Source organism: Hypomesus nipponensis, chromosome 11 (genome assembly GCF_054491055.1).
Source record: "Hypomesus nipponensis isolate SF chromosome 11, ASM5449105v1, whole genome shotgun sequence".
NCBI classification, from domain to species: domain Eukaryota; kingdom Metazoa; phylum Chordata; class Actinopteri; order Osmeriformes; family Osmeridae; genus Hypomesus; species Hypomesus nipponensis.
Genome location: NC_140371.1, coordinates 21,557,328 through 21,567,500, shown reverse-complemented (window position 1 = coordinate 21,567,500; position 10,173 = coordinate 21,557,328). Strand labels below are relative to the sequence as shown.

The following is a 10,173-nucleotide window of genomic DNA, read 5'->3' as shown; positions in this document are numbered from 1 at the left end:
TTGGGTGAGGATCATGGACACCCGAGGGGATCAGGATGAACCCCCCGCTGGGTCAAAGCAACACCCCGTCCATGGTAATTACCCCCATGGAGTTTTTACATCTGGTGAACACCAGGGGCCGATGGACAAAGTGCACATAGCTCATCTCAGAGAGCGTCTCTTCTGAGGGAGGTGCACGTGGGATTTTGCTGTGCCGTGCATTTTTTTTTCTTCTTCTTCAAAGAAGAAGTATACATAATAATAGGGACTCTATTTGTAATCGTCGTAGATGTCTTTGTCTTGGCGGCTTTTTCACACACGCTTCTGTGGCGCTTTCAGAGAAGGCTCTTTGTGATTCTGAGACTTCCTGAGGTTGAAAACTAGAATAGCTGGAAGCTCATCAAAGATGAGAGCACCGAGGAGAACTGAAACATACATGCAGTCGCCTCGCAAGGGGCTGTTTCATTCAAAGACAAATTCGATGAAGACCTTTTGTTTTTGCCTAAGGTTTGAATATCATTAGTGCCAGCCTGAGTTCACTCAGTGAGGCCTGGTGCGCCAGCCTTGGCTCGCTCAGGAGAAAGAAGGGGAAATAACATATGGAAATTAGCTGACAGCATGACTAATAGCCAGCAGTTTGAACCACGCGCACATCTCAGCAAAAAGCTTGTTCCCTTAAAGTGAGCCATTATATGGTTATCAATGACCAAGCTCCTTCTTTGATCTGTTTTTTTTGTGCTGAGGTTCCCCAAAAATACCTTGGAGGGACCGCACGGGCCCAGGCCACTGTCCTCTTTTGTCCCCCGGAACGAAGATGAAAAGAGAGCAAAGGAAGTCTGTCAGTCTCCTTGTCCCAGCCTGGCCCTAATCCCTGCTCTCCTGAGTTCAGCCCGTCCGCATCAGCAGCCGCACTCCTGACGATCAAAGAGTGAGGGAGCCAGCAGCCCGCGGGCCCAGAGACAGCCTGCTGACCTCCACACACACGCTCTGTCCTTGGACCAAAGTCCTTCTAAAAGACAACGCTTCAGTCTGCGCTGCCCTTATTCTGAGGCACGGAATACCTCGTCCCTTTACAATCCCCAGTCCTGCAGACACGTTCGAAAGATTATAACTTGAGAGGAACTATACGTTCACTGATGTTGTCAACGTTACGAGGGAGTCATGGGAGACGCGTCCATAGGTAGATTAAATTGTGTTGTAGTTATTATAAAACACGCTGGTTTAACGCATGGGAGGATTTAAAGCGCCACGTTTGTAAATATGGATCATATATACACGAGCGTTTGCATTCTGTCCACATCCGCTGGGCTCCTTCTGTTCTGTGTCTCACAGACCTCTTTAGAAATTGAAAAATAATGTTTGTTATTGCTAATATGACACAGGCCCCGACCTCCAATCCTTCTACAGGTAATTAGTGTTGGTTGCTCCTACCCCAGGGCAGAAAGAGATTTATCGGTGTATGTTGTTGGAAAGTGTAGAATGACCCCTCTGAACACAAGCCCGGTTAAACAAATAACTGCATGGGATTCATTCTACAAGATTTGTATAATCCTACATTCACTATACAGTATGTCTTTAATACATGTATATTCATTATACAGGATTTATATAATGTATTTTATGTTAATTATACTGGATTTCTATATGTTAAGCCAAGGGATGCATAGGGTTGCCAGCTGTGGTGTTATTGTTGTACAACAGGCACTTCATGTGTGAATGTACCGTGATGTTCCCCTAATCAGAGTACTGAACATTTCATACTTATCTTAATAGTGGTTCAGAGAGGTGATTACATATCCACAGAGCCTGCCTTTAGATGTGCTTTCAATGCCTTTCATTCGAGCATTCAATAAAGATCCCTGTAAGAAACGACTTACTCAGGGCTAGGGATGTTCCCTGTTGGAATTCATTAATGTAAATTCAGCCTTTTGGGCCCAAACGGAGGAACAATTAATCTGCTGCTTCCATATCCAAAATTGATTTAACACACTGCAGCATAATTGTCACCCTTTAGATGGTGGTGACAGGAGGGTTTCACATTATGCAGGTACATTTATTCCTTTGATACTCTCTAAACCAACACACAGGAACATACTTGGAAATCGTCCTTTTGCTAAATGTTTAAAATGTTGCTCCAAGGTGCAGTCTCATACAGTGACAGTGTGCAGACTTCACCATAGCCTTAGACATCACTGATGATAATGTAACAGTGAGTATACTGTACATTAGACACACAGGTAAATGATGAATGACTACAGCACGATGCAAGCGCTTGAAACTACTGTGTTTGTTGTTGTATGTGTATGTATATATATATATATATATATATATATATATATATATATATATATATATATATATATATGTATACCGATATATATTTATATATACATATACCGTTACTTATACAATATCAAAAGAGGAATTTGTCAGGCTTGAGCTACATCAAAGATGCCTTCCTCATGAGTTATGATGACGTGATAACATCTCACCCAGCTCTGCTATCTGGATGTCAGGCATCACAGAACCGACATGGTGCTTGTTCAACAATAAACTCAACCTTCAAAGCCTGTCACACGGAGCCTGGTGCCCTGGCCCGCAGGCTTTATGGAGGGCAGCTCTTCTGGGGCCTGGGCATTCACAGTCAGAGCTGACTGAGTCTCTGCGGGCTGTTCTCCAGTGACAGCTACCTGCTGTGCTGTGTGACCACCAGGCCATGGTTAAGAATAGCCCCTGGATCTGCTCCAGCCATATTCATCACAGTCTCTCTCCTGACCGGGTGCTAATGCCCCTTCCCTGTGTTACCTTGTCCCAGTGACTCGTCGGTAACCTTGCTGGGTAACCTCTGTGTGGCAGAGAGCCCAAACATCAGAGCGCTCCTCATTAAAGATAGCCAGGAAGTAGCGGTGCTGTGAGAGGGTGTTAATAGTACTGAAAAGCAGGATGCCTTTTTAAATGATAAGTCTAAATGAGGGAATGGTAGAGCCATGCTATGTGTGTAAATATATTTTTATTTGATTATTAATATGTATATATTTTTTTTTTACTCTATTACTAAAGCTTGAGATAAAAAATATATATATATATATTTTGTTGTCTTCATTCTGAAGTGCACTTTTCACCGGCGCAAGGTAAGAACGTACGCTCAACTGACAGGTTTTAGAAAATAGCTTGATTTTCATTTAAGATAATCAAATCAATCGAAGTACATTTGATGAGGACTTTTTTTTATACTTCTTTTCATTTCCTCCCACACTCTTAAATCTGTAAATGTTTTGCACCTTTCATGCTGCACTAATTGCATAATGTAAGCACCAAATGTAACAAGTTATTTATTTTGTGGTTGTTGCAGAGGATGAATATCGTATTGTTCTTTCGTAAAGACAAGGAACAGGCTTGATGACACTCTTTTTCATATTCATGATGTTCCATCACCTCGTGATTCTGGTTCAGGATTGGCTTTGAAGCTCCTTTGATGTGGAGCTTTAGAACTGGTGAAGGACTTCTTGAAAGGAGAAGATGTTTAATTAGCAGCCTCACACTGGGAAGGGGAGCACAGAATAATACTCTGCATTTTCTTCAATGCAAAATGATCCCCTTACTTATAAAATATGCTGTTAAGTTGATTTATTGATGGAAATGAAAGTAATGTCACTTCTCTCATTATTATTTAAAACTCAATTTTGATTAAACTCTTGAGGATAAGCTTTACCCCCCCAAAAAAATTAAGATTCAACATGACAGTCAAATAATGAATGTTTTGAAATCCACACAGGCTGACTTACCAGTAAAAGATGCAGCATTTACACATCTGTAATACTACAATTGTCTCCTGAAAATAAGCAGTTTTAGTTTTGGCATTAAAGCACTGCTTTCCTTCTCCTCTCTTCTTATATCTCCTTTGTTGCAGTGTATTTTGAGGGTAAAATCAGAAGGCCTTCTTAAATTTATAATGTCATACCTCTCATGATACGTACAATAAAGAATTTAATAAGACCATTACTATCATGTCAGAGGAAAGATCTTAATCAGCAGAAAGTTCAAAGCTTTAAAGGAATTGATTTGGACGTTTTACGATAAAGAGCAGATTGTTTAGCCGATAGGCAGGCCCTGGTTCCATGACTCGCACTGTCAGTCTGAAGCTGTCTCTCCTTCAGATAAACACAAAACCCCCATTTGCCAGGAGAATAGAAGCCCAGCAGCAGCAACACCAGCCAAACAATCAATACAGAGAAATACAGAGAAAGGATTGTGCAGAAGGTCAGGCTTCTTTAGGAATGGTAAAAGTTGTTACATCATCATATGCAAATCACAAATAAAGTATTTAAAAAAACTAGTATTTTCTGGGCCTTGTCAATGAGAAAGTAGTTGTTGCCAAATACATCCTACCATACATTTACATCTTCGACGGGTCTACTATATTATACTGTAGCCTGTGTATTTGCCCCTTTGTTTATTGCTGTATCATTTCACGTGTCTCTCAAACGTTCCCTCTCAGCACTGTGAGACTTTAGTGTCAACAACCGACTTCTGTGGAAAACCATGATAGATGGAGGGATGAGAAAGAGCAATTTCCTGCGGGCTACCAGACCAAGAAAGAGTCTGTTGAGAAAGGGGACATTTTCTCCACTGCTCCTATATGTTGAGTAAATGGTCTGTGTGATGAATTGAAGACCTGCTCTTTTCAGAGAGAAATGACACTGTAGATAACAAGCTGGAGTGTAATAGGTATGTTTGTGTTTTCCTCAGTGTCAGGGCTGAGGTCAGCTGGTCGTCTGGTGGTGTGGAGGAGTGGAACAGAGATGATGCAACTGTGACTAGTCACAGTGTGGTGATTAGGACCACTGGACCAACTGTCAATTTGCTGTTGTTCCGCCTCCTCCCTCCTCCCCCAGCTGTAATGTTTCTGCGCTGGGTGAACGAGCACTAAGGGTCCCTTTCTGATCGACACTCCCTATCTTACAACTATAATAGACCATGAAGCAAGGTCTGGAGGATATTTCACTCTGGGCTGGAGCAGAAAAGCTCCACTCTAACTGCCCATGTCCACCCCCTCTTTTACCAAACCCAAACTCTCTACCGTGGAAGATGGACTCTGCTTTCCTTGCGGTCGTGATTTGGAGACTGCACATTGGCTTTGACACTGTGTGGCCTGTGATGAGACAGCCGTAAGGGTTGTGGAATTAAATATGACAAAATCAATCACAGATCACTCCATGCTTCTGTTGATAAAGTCAGATCCTAAAGTCTGAAGTGCTGATTCCCCTTACCAGCGAATCCCCCGATGAATGCTAGCTGACAAAATAAGTGCGTCCCAAGCCCAAAATCTTACCATAATTATTCCTAAAGTGGGAGACAGATGTGATTTAGAGAAATCAGCAGAATTAAGAAGAGCCATCCAGAGGGTAGTTTGCCTCTTGCTACAGATAAGCATGTGTACTCCTCTAATTGGAGAATTTGTCCCTATGATTCAATGATAATTATGTACTTACCCTGCTTGCCAAAGGGGTCACCATGATGCCAAAACATACTGTTCAATTCAGACTGCAGTTAATGAGCAAAGACAAACCCCAAAATATTGTTACTGTTTTTGTTCGGTGCACATTCTGTGCTAAATACACCGTACCACTATATAAAAAATGTCCAACAATGCCCTTTTTGTTTCTTGCCCCATGCAAAGCCTTCTGGGAAGAGCTCCCAGTGTTTTTATTCAGCACAGTGGTAAATAGTGATTAGTGTCTGTAGTGAGGCTGAAGAGCGGCCCGTCCTCCAGTCCAAACATGTGCAACAGCGCCTCATTCCAAGGTGCAGCCCTCGTTCTCAGAGATAGTGGTCCACGGCTGTAATGCTACGGTACAGTTACAGATGATCATCGTGGACGTGGAAGAGGCTGAAGATGATTCACGGTCCATTAGGCTGCGCATCCTGCTCTCCACGCTTTACCGTTCGCTGTTTAGCCTAATGGCACTTCCGTCCTCAGACAGCAGACAGCAACGCTGCAGGGATCACATCAGCAGTGTGGTGCTTTTGGGGTTATTAGTGTGGCTGTGTTTGATTCCCAAAGCTGTTACACGCTCACCCAAGCAACAGACACATGAGTTAAGATGGATTATTCGGGTTTGACCTTTGTCCCTGTGTCGTGTGTGACTCTGAAATACCGCCGTCGGCCCAGGGTCTCTCCTCCTCGTAGCTCTGCTTGTGATTCACAGCCGAGCGGTCGACACAGCCCTCGTGAGTAAAGGCCTGCTCATGCTCAGATGTGTACAAGGTGTCCTCCCGCCGCTGTGATTTATCAGCACATCTTCCCTCTGCAAACACAGCAGGAGGGTGCGGCACACCAGGCAGTACCCAGGGTCCAGGGCTATTTGCTCAGCCGTCCGGGCCGGTGTGCTCCCCTGGCAGCCTTCTGGCCTGAGGGTGGGCTGGACTTGGTGTCTGGGGCTGGCTCGAGCTGATTTTGGGTTTGGCCTGAGCCTGGATCTAGAACTAGGGCAAGGGCTGGGGATGGTATCACAGGCAGGATGCAGTAGTACAGTGGTCCCAGCACAGCCACTGTGACCGTTCCGCTGCCCCACAGCGCTGCCCTTCAGGCCCCTGCCTTCCCTCCCTCCACATCCAGCCTGCCTGAGGTGTGGGCCGGTGACAGCTTCCGCAGGGCCCCAGCACACGCCTCGACATCATCCTCATGTCGTCTCCTGCAGCTTAACAAACGACCAGCAGCTTCAGGCGTCCTCCGAGGCCTGGCTCTGAGTCACGGCCGACACAGGAAGAATGTCCGGACACGTGTGGTCGCTCAGAGACCATGAATCATAGCTTTAATAAGCTGTGATCTTTAACACGTATGACAAAAGGAATTGGACGTTGATTAACTGTGTTACCTGGTAGGCAAAGTCAACTGTTTGGAATGCAGTGTAATGGAGGATATAAGAACACTGTTGATGATACTGTTCAGGAATGATTGGAGTTGACGATTTTCGAGTTCTTTAGAAGAGTAGGACACACACAGATATGACTGGTTTTAACCGTAACACACGCACACACACGTGCACACACACACACACACACACACACACACACACACCCCTACTCCTCCTGTGTTTGATAAACTGTACTCCAGCACCCTGCCACAATGCACATTTGCTAAGAGGAAGAGGTGCTCCACTTTAAAGCAATGTGATAGATTAAGGAAGAGCCCCGGCAACAGAATAATTTCCCTGGTGACCAATTTCTGAATGCTCACTAAGAAAGGAAAATAAGCAGCGAGGCAACAGGCCGGGTACAGGGCGCACGTCAGAGCAGGCGGACGCAACGATTCACTTCTAATGAGCTGACAAACCCAGAAATAATAACCAGAAGCAGAGGCTGTACGTCATGCCAGGAGTCTATGATGCCAATTCCGGTAATTACCACGGGCGAGATACAGGTGTACGCCTAAACAAACGCAAGCTTATGTAAAGGTAAACCCTGAAGTGGCCCGACTATGTCAGGGTAGACAAAGCAGTAGACTTATGCTTAGCAAACTTACAAACTAAAGTTGCCTGTTTTGTTTGGTTTTTACATGGACTGGTACTACTTTGTGATTTCTCAGTGGGCTCATAAAAGGTTACTGGCCTTGCAAATATCCCTGCAGTTTGGATGAATGGATTTGTCAATTTTCATTCCTGTTTTCCTACAATGCTGCTCCGACTGAATCAGAGCATAACAGCGTGGATTGATGATGACTTGATCAATAAAACGGGCCTTCCTGAATACAACGTCTGTCAACTATCCAGAACAGAGGTTGTTGCTTAAAAATGTAAAAGCACGGTATTTAATGAGGACATTTCTGAAAGTGGATGGTGGTAACTCATTTTAAAGTTTATGGCAACTCTACAAAACAGTGGTTCCCTTGATGTTTACTGGTATTGATTAGCTGTACAATTGTTAATACTCAGACTTTGCCTGAGAGTGATTTATTCTCAGTTGTTGGACTGAGTTATAGATGAATGTAAGGCCAGGGTGTCACTTGGAGCCAAGTCGGGGGACAATTTGATTATATTTCTATTTTCCTTATGTGTGGCAGTAACCTCACTGTAAGCCAGTAAGTGACATCTGCATACGCCACAAAGGTGTCAGACCGGGGCACTTTACAATGTCCCGTAAAACTGATTACCTAATGCATTTCTCCCCCAAGAGATCAATACCCTTTAATGGATCGGCCAGACAACTAATAAAAAGGGTTTTAATTGATTATGCTGATACTATGTCATCGTCACGGTCCAAGTTCTTCCACTGACGTGTAAGGGTTTCTGACTGCGGAACGGGGTTTAACTTGAGGAGAGTGACATTTCTGTCTTTCAGGTTGGCCAAAGATAACGCAGTCAAGGCCTCTGGATGTGTCTGCTCCTTCCTGCTCTGACGAACAGAGAGGAGCGAGTACATATCTGCACTTCAGATTACGTCCGTTTGTTTTCCCTCTTGTACATGATATATTTCATGATGAGAGCCTTTATTCCTTTTTTATTGCTGTCGAATTGAACGTTGCATTGATCCAGGAATAGAACCATGTCAGATTGACGTATAATAACGTCAGTGGGAAAGTGAATGAATACATTTATATGAATTAAATGAAAATGGCAGTGAATTCTCAACCTAGTATTTAAATAATCCTGTTGAGATTGTCATACAGTGGTGTTTTACCTCATTATCAAACGATCCACTGTAATTCTCACCAGTGCCCTGTGTTGCATCCACTATGCCGTCATGCTCAGGTGTAAAAGGGTTAAGATAGCCACAGGGATAAAAATGGCCCTTCTATATTCCACGCTTCATCATCGGTTGTTTGTGTCAGACCAAGACAGTCATCTGGAAAGGTCAAGGCTTTGCTAAAAGATTTAAATCACCACTCAGAAAATATATTCACCTTGACAGCCGGAACCAGGAAACTGACAAATAAGACCAGAGAGCGCTTTAGTGGAGGAAGGAGGCTCTCTCTTTACCTAAAGCAAATCTAAAGTGACTGACATGCATCTAGAGAGCAGGCAGCTACACTATCAAAGAAGGAAGGACAAATGTAAACGCTATGATTGCAATCTTACAAATGAAAGACGTCCTTGGCTGATTTTTTTGTTTTGTTTTTGTTTTTTCATTCATTTATTTTTTATTGTGATATTAGTATTACACTGGCAGATTTAGATTTCAAAGTCACACTATCTCACCCAAACTAATTGGCTGTTTCTAAACTTCTGAAAATATAGTCCTGTTTGTAGCGACATTAGTAACAGCATTCACAGCTTCACAGGGTCAGTATGACAGAAACTGAACGTTTGGTCAAACTGTTCTGTAGTGTTTTAACACTTGTTTCATTATTATTTGATGCCGTTTACAACTCTTATGCTGCTCTATATTAATCCTAGTTGTTGTGGTGAAATAGCCATTTTCATTTGTCATTTTATTAGATTACAGCCATGGCCACACCTTTTGATGAATGCAGGAACTAAAGTACGCATTCAGCTGCTTTTGAAGATGAATAGGACCTTTGAAAAAATCATTTCTCTTTACTGTTTATTAATATACTTTAAAAGATGAATGTGGAATGGTGAAGCTATGAGCCAGACCTATGGATCATATTATGCCTGCCCACAGAAGTAAAGAATAATGAAACTATTTTCAGCTATAAAGCCATGCTTGAATAATACATCTAGTGCAAAGTGCTGCAAAGCAAGAACTATTACAGGGTGGTAACTTTTTATAATATTTTAGAAAGAAAGCCATAAATATCACTTGTGCAGGTTTTTATGTATACTAATTTGTCAATTTTTTACGTTTTCTGGTTTTCAGCACCAGTGAGTTTACGTTTATTGTAATATTATCAGAGATACCACGACTGTTTGAATTGAACGGCTGTTTTCACAGCTATTTACAGCCTGTTAAACTGACAGCAGCCGATGTTGAATCTCGTTTGGATTCAATTCTGAAAACGTGTTCAGCTATAACAACCCCCCAACATGTCAGACACCTGTCCAAACCTTCTGATGCTGTTGATGGAATTTAGATAATGAGGTAAAAACTTTGTACATATGTGGTGTGATACTGACATAATAAAACATTTGATGTGTAGAGTATCCTGAGTCCTTGTATAACTTCCAGGAACATCAATGAGGGAAACTCAATCTTTTTGCTGTCAGGCCAGTCTGGATGCTCACAGATGGATCA

General features: G+C 42.9%; 1 protein-coding gene across 4 annotated transcripts in view; it reads left to right on the top strand.

Annotated features, from left to right (window-relative positions):
- Positions 1-10,173, top strand: part of macrod2 (mono-ADP ribosylhydrolase 2) — a 357,904-nt gene that overhangs the window by 254,786 nt on the left and 92,945 nt on the right. The gene's annotated exons all lie outside the window — the stretch shown is intronic.